We start from the raw sequence: 12,919 nt of genomic DNA, 5'->3' as shown, positions 1-12,919 counted from the left end.
GCAACATAGATTCGTGATGTGGTGGTTCATAGCTTAAAAACACAGTGTTCATTACTAAAGAAAGGTCACTGTAGCAAAGTCCAACTCTATGTATCATCTCTGTGGAGTATGTGTGTGCGTGAAGGGATTGCACATGCAGAACAGCACACGTGTGGAGGTTAGAGAACAACCTCAGGGGTCAGTGTTCACCTTCCACCTTGTTTGGGGTAGGATCTCTTCTTTCCTGCTTCATGTGTCATGAGTTTCTAGGGATTCTTTTTCTTCTGCCTCCCATTCTCATTTTCACATGTGAATGCTGGGATTAAAATCATGAGCTGCTGTACCTGGCTTTCTTTCCATGGGCCTGTGGGATCCAAGTTCAGGTCCTAACTTTGTGCCATACTTGCTTTATCCAGCCACTGAGCTGTCTCCCTAGAGCCTAGCTCTATGGATTTTTATGCATAAGTGCTCTCATGGAGGACAGGAAGAATGTCAGCTTCTTCTAGACAAAGCATCATCTACATCCCTTAACTAATGAGGTAAGAAAATGATTCAGTTGTCTTAAGGGGATTCATGTTTGTAAACTAGGGTTGATTCACCTCACAATATTTAACTATCAGCATGACCAGCTCCCTCTGACAAGCCATATCATAGTACAAAGGTACTTCAAATCAAATGTTTAATGTATTCCCTAGAAACTCCAGTGATCAAATGTAAGCTAAGAACATAAACAGAACTCAAGCTGGTAAAAGCATAATCTTGGCTGAGAGATGAAGAAAGTGCCTAAATCCAACTAATGTAACTGAGGCTTGAATGCAAGCATAATATCACTGGAGTGAGAGGTAACCTATATAATATTCTGTTGGTCTTGGAGAGATAGGACCCAGGATGTGTTCTTTGTATCCACATTGTAGCTCACAAACATCTGTAACCCAAGTTCCAGAGAATATGTTGCTCTTTCCTGGTTTGTTAAGTACATGCATGCATATGGTTCACAGGCATACATGCAGGCAAAACAATTATGCACATAATTTTTTTAATGTTTAAAATATTATGTCTTCCTTCACTTATTCAAATTTTTGTTAATCATACATAAAAATGACAGGTTTTATATGTTAGATGCTGTAAGTTCAGAGAGAGCTCAGACATTACATATTAAAATTTTGCACAATAGCACATGATAAATGTTATAAACATATAAAGACAGTACCATGTGAGAAATGTTGTAGAGATCTTTGCAAAAACCGGTATAAAATAGAGAAGGCAACAAACTGCTTCTAGAGTTCCTGAGAAGTCAAGGGACTTGCAGTTTGACCTATTTCTTTAAGACATAGGATGGCAGCGATCTCTAGCTTGAGTCCCTTGGCCTTAGGTGAGACCACTGGAAACACCTAATAATAATAGTTAACTGCTGAGCGCCACTCCTTTCTGATATATCCAAAGGATGAGAAATCATCAGATTGCAGCACCCAACAGATGGGAAAAGTACAAAGACTCCAAAGAAAGCAGAGAAAAGTGTGTGGTCTTAATTTTCCAGACAGTGACCTCACTGCCTGGATGTATCTCAGATTGGTTTCAATCTCAGGAGAGGACTTCACTTCAGCCTCTGGGATAGCTGGGATTACAGGTGGTCTGTATCTGGCAAAAAAAAAAAAAAAGTGAGCTCTCTTTGACGATTGGGAGATTGTTGAGTGTACCAAATCATTTGGCATAAGATTGTTTTTTAATAAAGGTCAATGAGAAAGGTTGCCATGACAAAAGTGTTTTATTTGAATCTGAAGGTGCAACATTAGAACAGTGTAAAAGAAAGAAAACAGCTCTACTGGAAATATTACTGATTAGGGAACAGCCAGTAATCCAATATTTGGGAAGAAGCAATTCATGTGGATTGTACTCTGCTGTGCATCGTATAAAGTGCTATTGAATTTGACATTAACTTGAAATATGAGTATTCTTAGGGGAGCAGAAAATACAAGACATTAATATACATCTCCTTCCAAATTTATTGCATGGTTGTCTTGAAATGATGAGTCCTCTTATAGTAGCAAAAATACAGAAAAGTGTTTTTCTGGAAGACAATAAACTGAACCTAGAATCTCTGGCATGTTTGCAGGACACCTAATTAAGACATACTTTGAAGAAAGAGGTAACAGTTTGGTGAGATTGGGAGACAGTTTGTGAACCAAAGACAGAAAGAACCAAGTGGATTACAAAAGTTGCTACAGACACAGATGGTGAAGCAAGAACTGATTTTGGTGTTTCAATAGGGAGCTGGTTAAGAAGAAAAGTAGGTTTACATTAAAACAACTGAATTAGCAAATATTTGCATAAGGGTTTAGGGCCACTTCTAGGTTAAAGGACTGGGCAAAAGTTCAGTCAGCAGCTAAATTCTAGCACTTACAGAGTCTGCAAAGAAAAGGAAATACCATTTGATCCCCATAACCATGTTCACTGTAGTCAAAAGTTCTATCAATCTCAGAATGAAGATTGAGAAAAAAAATCACAGGTGTACCAAACAAATATGGAGTTTTCTGTTTATTTTTGTCACTTCTTAGGGTATACAGTATAGCAACAATTTACATAGCACCTACATTGTGCTAAATCCTATGAATTAGTCTCGAGATGGTAAAGTGTATGGCAGGATATACTTAGGCTACAGTAAAATGTTGCACAATTTTTATGAAGTATATTTATACATACATTAGTTTTACACTTCTTCAGAGGTCCTAGATTCAATCCTCTTTGGATTTTGATGGACAGTTATAGGAATTACAGGGAGAAAGGAGACCTTGGAGGGAGATTTGAAGCAGGGACAGTGGTGATGAGGGGGAGTTCCCCAACCTTTCTTTCAACCTAGTCTCCAGACTCCTGGTGGTTCCCGCCACTGAGTTATTATTTCAAGGTGATTATATAATTCAAAGGAATCAGCCATCTAGTACACAGAATAAGCTGTGTAATGAAAAAGAGAGAAGGTCAATGATGATTTGTGCCTAATATCCAAAAGTGCATTGGGAAGAATACTTTACTGGTTCCTGGAAATGAAGTGACATTTCTTGAAATAATTCAAGAAATTATTTTTTTTTTATTTTCGAGACGGGGTTTCTCTGTGTAGTTTTGTGCCCTTCCTGCAACTCACTTTGTAGACCAGGAGGCTGGCCTCGAACTCACAGAGATCCTCCTGCCTCTGCCTCCCGAGTGCTGGGATTAAAGGCTTGTGCCACCACTGCCTGGCCATTTATTGAAATAATTCTTAATGATCTGAACTTTTCAGGGAGTGATCACTTTATTTTGTTATACAAGAAAGTTGATAATGTACTCATACCTCCTTGATATTCCCTAGTGACCTGATGTCAGAATACTTTCACTTAGTCCCTCTGCCTTTCTCTCCCATTGGAGGCATACTCTGTTGGATAACTTGGTTTCTATGTTTCTTGATAGAGATGTCTAGTTAACCAATGGTAGCATTTTCAACATCAGTGCAACATATCCCAGGCTGTTACAAAAACAAAATAAAACTAAACTGTTCGTGAGGCTGGAGTGATATTTCAATGGATATGAATGTTTCCTGCCTTTGCAGAGGACATGAGCTCAGTCCTATGTTCCAGAGTCAGGCCACTCACAATATTTGTAACTCCAGCTCTAGGGAATCTAACACCTTCTTCTCCATACCCATGAAATATATACAGGCATACACACATATAAATGAAAATAGAAGTCATCGAACACACTGGTCAACAGCTAGCCTTTGTTCAAGAGAGGTTAGCACAAAGTATTGTTTAGAAGCTTTGTTGACTACAGGCACTGCATTCTAGCTTCCATCAAATCCATAAATACCCGACAGTACTTTGTTATAGACTCATTTGCAAAGACATAAAATCATGCCAATATAAAATGAACATATGAACTTAATGAGGTAAACTGTATGATGCTGATGCCAGTTAAAATGAAAATTTGAAGCACCTGGTATTCATGGGTAATTTAATAAAGGAATGTTAGGAAAAACAACTGGATTTGATATGAAGTGATTTAAAGTTCTAGAATAATAAATTGCACCATTTGAGCTGTTGCTTTATATCTGGCAAAAGATATTTGCAGCCTTGGTGTTAAACCTAACTATAAGCTAACCTTACACTTCCAGACATTTCAAATAATGCATTCACAGGCTGGCCAGTAAGGAAAGATTCTAGCTTGTTCTCAAAGAAGATCTGGTATTCTCCAGGGTTGTTGGCCATGTTTCAAATAATTTTTCAGAACCTTGGACCCTACTTAAGATCCCACTAACTTTTCATCTACAATTTATCTACTTTTGGAAAAATGTTTAGGAGAATCAAATACTCAGTCAGAAACATTCAACTTTGACTGAATAACCTATTAAATTCTGATTATTTTCCATGGGAAGAAAAAGATCAGGTGAAATTTTGTAACATATTTTTTGGTAAAATGTTTTTGTTATTGTGAAATATTTCAAACTTTAACTTATGTTGTGTTTTATTTAATTCAAGAGACTTATATGTTATTCTTTCAACCAAGGAAAAAAGAAATTCAGGAATTTTGAATCTATTGTTCAGATTCTGGTGTCCTTACCATGACTTTAAACCTGATTTTTATTTATTTATTTTTATTTATTCTTCCCTTATATATTACATTGCAACAAGTTTCTCCTCCACTCTCTCTTCCCAGTACCTCCCCTCTCTCATCTCGCGTCTCCCCCAGATCCACTCTTCCTCCATTTCCCTTCAGAAAAGGGCAGGCATCCCTCCCAGGGATATCAACCCAACATGGCATATCATGTTGCAATAACACTAGACACATCCCCTCATATTAAGGCTGTAAAAGGTAACCCAGTAGAAGGGAAAAGGTCCTCAAGAAGGCAAAAGAATCAGAGACATCCTTGCTCCCACTGTTAGGAGTCCCACAAGAACACCAAACTGCACAACCATAACATATACATAGAGGACATAGGTCAGACCCAGACAGGCTCCCTGCATGTCAGTTCAGTCTCTATGACCCCCTATGAACCCTGGTTAGTTAATTTTATAGGCCATTTTCTTGTGGTGTCCTTACCCCTGTGGCTCTTACAATCCTTCCTCCTAAGAGCCATCTAATATTTGGCTCTGGATCTTTGCATCTGCTCTTATTAGTTGCTAGATGAAGCCTCTCTGATGACAATTATACTAGGCTCTGGTCTACAAGTCTACAAGTTTAGGAGAGTATCCTTATGAGTCATTTTTAGACAAATTTCTAAATGGTCTTATTAAATAAAAAAACACAGAGCCAAATATAGGGTAAAAGCCTTAAATCAGGGAAAAAGTGAAAACCACCAGCCAACCTTACCTCACCAACTCTGCAGCTTCCAAATGCAAGTTACTTTCTGTCTACCCACGCCTTTATTGCCTTGCTGTCCTGCCATCACATTGGCTATCTTAACCCAGCTACCTCACTTTCTCTTCCTACACAGCTCTGTCACTTTCTGTCTGTACAGACCTCCAGGTCTCTATGGCTGGTAGCAGAATTAAAGGCCTGTGTCACCATGCTTGGCCCTATTCCCTAGTGTGGCCTTGAACACACAGAGACCCTGCCTGCTAAGTGCTAGGATTAAGGGCATGTACTGTCTCACTTCTTATTTACTTAAAAAGGCTGGTCTTTTCACCTTGATCACCAGGCAAGTTTTATTAAAGCACAAATAAAATATCACCACATTTCAACACAAATAAAATATCACCACAAGCATTTCATTCAACTTTTTTTCCCCCTGGACATGTTTGGTTCTATCCTAGGTCTCTGGGATGTCCAGCCTCTGATGCCTGCCCCTCCAGACAGTGTCAAGTGTGGACTTCCTCTTGTGTCTGGGTCTCAAGCTTAATCAGTCATTGATTGACCACTCCCACAAGTTCTGTGTCACTTTTACCCCAGGACATCTTGCAGGGGAGACAGATTCTAGGTTAAAGGTTTTGTGTCTGGATTGGGGTCCCAATCTCACCTTTGGAAGCCTTGCCTAGTTACAGAAGATGGCCAGTTCAGCCTCCACAGCCCCTATTACCAGGAGTTTTCCCTAGGGTCTCCGTTGTAGATTCCTGGAAATTTCCATTGCACTGTTTCAATGTTGCACCCCAAATGCTCCCCAATTTCAGTTGTCTCTTCAAGTACTCTTTCCCTCTAGTCCTCTACATGTTCCCTCCTGTTTCCATCACCACCCACCCATAGAGACAACTTCTTGAACAGAAAACCAGTAGCACAGGCACTAAAATAAACAATAAATACACATGAATTCATGAAACTGAGAAGCTTCTGTATATAAAGGACATCATCAATAAGACAAAACGACAGCCTACAGAATGGGAAAAGATCTTTACCAAGCCCACATCTGACAGAGGGCCAATATCTAAAATATATAAAGAACACAAGAAATTAGACATTAACAAACCAAGTAATCCAATTAAAAAGTAGGATAGAGACCTAAACAGAGAACTCTCAAAATAGGAATCTCAAATGACTGACAAGCATTTAAAGAAATGTTCAACATTCTTAGCCATCAGGGAAATGCAAATCAAAACTACTTTGAGATTCCATCTTCCACCTGTCAGAATGTCTAAGATCCAAAACACAATTGGCAAGGTGAGGTCTGTGGCTTGTTTCTCTGGTTTTCCAGCATTTATCCCAATATCTGGTTCCGGGTTTGTTTTTATTAATAAGACCCCTTAAGATTCACACTACAGCTTTATTTGTAATAGCCAGAGACTGAAGACAACCTAGATGTTCCTCAACCAAAGAATGGATAAAGAAAATATGGTACATTTACACAATGGAGTATTACTCAGCTGTTAAAGACAATAACATAATGAAATGTGCAGGCAAATGAAGCCAGAAAAAAAAAATCATCCTGAGTGAAGTAATCCAGACCCAGAGAGACAAACATCATACCTACTCACATATAAGTGGATATTAGTTATAAAGTAAAAGTAATCATGCTGCAACCCATAGACTCAGAGAGGCTAAGTAACAAGGAAGGCTCAAGAGGGAACACATGTACCTCCCTGGAAAGGGAAAATAGAATAGATCTAGTTTTTACATTTAATGGTTTATTACTCTTTGAAGGGATTTCTGTGGGGAGAGGGAGTATGTATGAGTGTGTCCAGGTACGCATGCCTGTGTGTATAATCACAGAAGCCACAGAAGGACACAGTGTGTGTGCTCCTTCACTCTTAACTATTCCTTTGAGACAGGGTCTCTCACTGAACATGTAGTTAGGCTGGTGGCCAGAAAGTGCCAGAGATTCTTCTGTTTCTGCCCCTACCTGCCTCTCAACACAACACACTAGAGTTGCAAGCATTTTTTAAAACTGATGTTGAAACCCAGACTCAGGTCTGCATGATTGCCCAGCTCGTGTTCGTCCCCACTGAAGCATCTCTCTAGTATTGTCTCCAATTTATCCTGATTCTTTTGGCCTCACATGAACCAGAGAGATCATTATTGTTTGTTTTGGAGGCATTTCATGGACTAGTTAGTACTTCTATTTCGATTTTCTGTACTCTGTCCTTTCCTGTTCTTTTCTGTGACAGCATAGTCTAGCCCAGTTTATTTGATATGAGTTCTACATAGAGAGAAGTGCTAGTTCAATGTTTCATTTAGGTACAAAAATTCCCCACCACTGATAGCATGCCCTCTGTAGACAATGTAGTTGGTTTTACATGTTTGAGTCAGGAAGCAGCATTTTCTGCCCACACTGTCAGACTCTGGACAAATGATCATAAGGAAAGCCTCCTGTGAAGATTTTCAAAGAAGTCTTAAATTTTCTGTGACTACAAATTTCACAAAAAAATGAATATGTTCCCATTGTTGACTTTTTAAGACCCATCCTCAAGAGCCATTGTGATAGCATATACCTGTAATTTCACCTCTTGGAATGTAGGTGAAGGCAGATGAGGAGTCTAAGTGTCTCTTTGGCTACAGAGCAGGTTTAAACTCAGTCTACACCCTGTCTCAAAAAATTATTAATGCAGGGAGAGGGTATTATGGCGGGATGGCTCAGTGTATAATAATGCTTGCTGCAAAGCTTGAAAATCTCTTTGATCCCCAGGTCCCACATGGTGGAAGAGAAGAACTGACCTTCATATATGTACCATAGATTATGAGCACTGCACCCCCAAACACACACAATACATGAATAAGTGTAATAAAAAAATATATTTTTAAAAAATCTGTCTTTACACCATGCACTTACGTTGTGTAGAAGTTGCATTCAAGGCTGAGACTGTCAATCCTGCAGGGAAGCTTCTTAAGGCAGAAGGTAAGCAGCTCAAAATAGCTTCAGGGAGTCCCTGAAACTGACCAGATTCACTAAGACCCCTGCCTGCTAGAGTAAGCCATAAAATCAAGCAGCAAAGAAGACTTCGATACCAGACCAGCTGCCTAGAAGCAGCAGAAACCAGCTGAACTGTCTGGATGAAATTTAAACCAACTGAGTCACTTGGAAAGGACACTTTCCAACCTTGTTGTGCTGCTTGTAGGCTATGCAGTATTCTCCGGGTAATCAGTTTTTGTGAGCTGTGACCCAACCTGGGGTGGGCTTTGGTGATGCAGCTGTCTTTGAGTCATTTCTACTCCTGTCAGTAACCCCTCATCTGTATTCCTGTAAGTAGCCCCAAGAGAAATCATTGGTTAACTTAATTGGAGTCTGGTGGTATTCACACTTTGGTCTGTTGTGGGTTCTGTATCTGTAGTGAGTAAATGTATGTATTGTGCCTCCCCAGGAAAAGTCTTGTCATACAATAACTACAAAATAAGAATTGAGCTACATGTGACCTAGAAGCCTCATCCCCAAGGACTAGCTTTGTGCTATTGAAAGGTGCAATGCAAGCTGCCAAGAAGGAAAATCAATCAATTGTCCAGCCTATCTGGCATGCCTACAACCATAACAATTACCTGCACAGTAAGACATCTCCAAGGGTGCAGCAGTGGAATTCATATCTTGGAAATCTAGTGCCAAGTGGTTATCCCTCAAAGCATATAAATACAGGCCACATAGTTATATTTATAGATTTATTAATAGTTATGTTTATGTACTTATTTGATATATAAACTTTATAATAATTAAAGAAAAAGACAAAAGTAAATAATGCAATTAAAAAAATCTACCTTCATAAGGATTCATCATAGAACTTTTTTCTTCTTTTCCAGAAGGCCCTTTATATCCTGGGCCTACATCTTTGCAACACAAGGTCTCGTCTTTCAGTTTAGAGACATTACTGTCTTTATCTGTTATTATATCTTGCAGTGCTGCACGGAACTCAGAGCCCCTTCATGTTAGATAAGTGTGCTACAACTGAGCTGCATTCCCAGTCTGCCTGTTAGTATGTAGTAGAGCACATTGTTGAACATAGTATCACTTTCACATGTCCTTATTTCTAAACTTTATAAACTTCAAGAAGAGAAAGTTTCCCTTAACCATATAACGGAGAGTGACAGCTGGAGGCGGGCAGCCTGTGAGCACAGGCCAAAGACAAGCAAAGTCATCATTTACGTCCGTCTTGTTCAGGGAAGAAGGTAGAGCAAAGAAAAAAACAAACTTCGAGAATTGCCATCATAATGTTAAAATGCTGTCATGTGGTATTTTGGTGTCATGAAATCTTGGACTCTGTAGCCATTCATAACTAAATATCACTAATCCCCTAACAGTTGCTAGATTGCACATGGCATGTAGGAGCTGCTGGGGAAGGGGGATACAGGCTTCTTTAAGGATGTGAACCCACAGTTGGTCACATACTCCATGTCAGGCCCTATACCAAGAGAATTTGGACAGCACAAATTGAACTCAATGGGATGAAAATGAATTAAAAACTAAGATAAATGAAATTGAAGTTGAGTGGATAGGGAGGTTGGGTGGATCTTGGAAGAGTTGGAGAAGGGGATAAGCATGTTCAAAATGAATTCTATGAAATTCTCAAAGAATTAATACAAGCCCTATAAAAATTAAAAATAAAAACTACTCATACTAACTAAATTATGCCAGCTTAAGATTCTAGTTTCTAAAACATTGAATAAGGTGATTATTAAACTCAAATTATTGCTTTTGAAGAGCTACACTTCTTAAGTGGTGTACAGTATAAACTATGAGAAGAAAACCTAACACCACCAAGGATGCTCTAACTATACAACCCATACCTGTATTATCCCTATTTATGAGTAGCAGATTCAGTGAAGGAGCAGTTTTGGGGGAAACTGAAAGGAACTTAAAATAATTGATAACTATAGTGGACCACTAACCACCTTTCCTCTCCTTTATGTCCAATCTTGTGAATGTAATATGACACTGACATTGTTCATCTACAGAGTTCCCCATTGAAAGCCACACAATTGAATTATCAAAAACATTTCCAAAATCTCAAGGTTATTAGTAAGTTTATGATTTTGTGTGAAGCTGCATTCATAATTACACTCATCCTTGTGTAGTCCTTGAGCTGCATGTTGGACACACCTGTTAAATAAAAATGATAAATTAATGTGATTTGTTTTCATTTTAGACATCCAGATTGCCAGTTTGACTACTGACTCCTAATATTCTAGAAACTACATCACCAATATCCAAGAATATCTAACTCCAAAATTGGGTGTACTGTTTTGGTAGCCTTTATCTTGGCTACATACGAATGGAATGGTGTGTTGCCTGGAATTCGAAAACTTTGTGTCACTCATACAGCCCTCCCCCTGTATTTTATTTCAGTGGTAGGAAGAGAAGAGGGAGGGTGGGACTGTGCAGAGTAATGTAAGCTGGGGCTGAGTTCCAACGTGGGCAACTGTGGTGGAATAGCCTCAGGGCAAATCACTGGACACTAACAACCCGACTTTGTCTTCTGTAGAATGAGAAACTCCTGGGGTTTGTGACTATATCTTTGTGAGATTTCCATCCTTGTTCATCCGTGTAATTATCTTACAAAACTACGTTGAGTTATATGCTATATGCAACTAATATAATATTTAGACTACCATATGCACAACAGAGCTTTTAGTGTCTGTTTCTTCCCTAGTAACAAATGTTCAATCTTTACTATCAACTTAATGGAATGCAACTACTGAAAAATAGTAATAATTCATTACATATGGCTAAGTCTATTTAAAGTTATTTAAAGAGTTTGTTCAATAGAATTCCAGTGTCATTTCAGTTCAACACAGGAAAGAGAAAAGGTAAAATATTTATAAATATTCCAAGAATCCAGTAAGATCATGAGATTAAAAAAAAACACAAAAATCAATAACCTTCACATAATGATATGTTTGATCTAGAGCCACTTAATCTTTTCAACATCAGACAGGGTATTTTGAGAAGTGACAGCAGGCTACTATGAACATTCTGAGTTCAATGCTCAGGACCCACATAGTAGAAGAAGATAACTAACTCCCTCAAATTGTTCTCTGACCTTCTCACATGCATGTGCGTGTGTGTGTGTGTGTGTGTGTGTGTGTGTGTGTGTGTGTGTGTGTGTGTGTGTGTGTGTGTGTGTGTGTTTTATGCACAAACTTAAGGCAAATTTTAATAAAAAAACATCAACAATAGCAAATAACAAAATGTTCTTAAAAGGCAAAAGGTTTAGCTCAGAGATACACAAATCAAAAAATCTTGTAACCATGTAGAAAAAAATACTGTTTTTCATTAAATGAGAAAGTTAATAAAAAATAGGATAGTATTTATAGATTACTAAAATCTAAGATGTTTGAAACATATCTTGTTGGTGAGGATATAGAAAGTCAAGAGTCTTGCTTTTTATGTGGCTACAAAATGTATATCATTCATGGGAACAATTTGGCAGTTAATTCCACTTCAAATGATTAATTTTAAGGGTATGCTTACATAAAGAGATACGGTTATTCATTTTAGTGTTGTTTGTAAAAACACAGCCTTAACAAATTTCTAAGCCAGATATTGTTAAATGGGTTACATTACATTCATATAATAAATTATTTTGCTATATAAAGAAATGAAGTTCATCACATGTTTGCATAGAACAACAGCTGCAATAAATATTATGTGGCATAAAGCAAAGTATATGCTGAAAGAGAACAAGTCACATGTATGATCCCATGTTATAGAGTCTGACTCACTATAGCTGTGAAATCTGAGAGAAGCCTCCTAGAAAAAAATATTCTGTTCCTGGGAGAGCTAGTGGAGAGGGAAGTTTACTATGTGTTTTTACTTTCTTCTACTATTTGATATTTCATTGTCTGTATGTATTACCTGAAAACAATGTGACTTTCTATAAATATCTACAGTGAGTATGTGGAAGGGTTAGTGACATGGCTTGAAGGATGGAGGTGTTCACTGCCAAGAATGACGACTCAAATTCAATTCCTGGAACCTATATGGTGGAAGAAGACAACAGACCACTACAGATTGTTTCCTGACCTCCACACCTATATGATGGTATGCAAATACACACACACACACACACACACACACACACACACAGAGAGAGAGAGAGAGAGAGAGAGGGATTTTTTTTAAAAAAACAATGAAATGTCTGGAAGATCATCAGGTTGTATTTTATAGAAACATGGCATCATGGGAAAGAAGCCATATTTGAAGTCTAAAGAAAGAAGGTAGCTAGTGAGGTAGCCACAATCAGGAATGGAGCCAGAAGACTGCACACAAAGGAAGCTTGGGAGCTAAATCCAGGAACACCAACTGTCTGCCCCAGCACCAGCCAGTCTTAATTTAGGTAACATATATGGCTGTCTCCAGGGTGTGATGTAGTCTGCCTTGGCAATTTGAAAATCATTTCTGTAATCTCCGAAAGCCACAGCACTAAAATCAATAGTGTTGACAGTATCTGATTAATCCATTTCCACTCACTATCTACAAGTACAGCTGTTTTCAGACTAATTTCAGAGTCAGTTTTTCTTTCATATAAAATATGCTACAGCACTTCAGTATCTATGTAAATAAATG

The sequence above is a fragment of the Peromyscus leucopus genome, chromosome 3 (assembly GCF_004664715.2).
Source record: "Peromyscus leucopus breed LL Stock chromosome 3, UCI_PerLeu_2.1, whole genome shotgun sequence".
Taxonomy (NCBI): Eukaryota; Metazoa; Chordata; class Mammalia; order Rodentia; family Cricetidae; genus Peromyscus; species Peromyscus leucopus.
Note: the sequence above shows the minus strand (reverse complement) of the source record.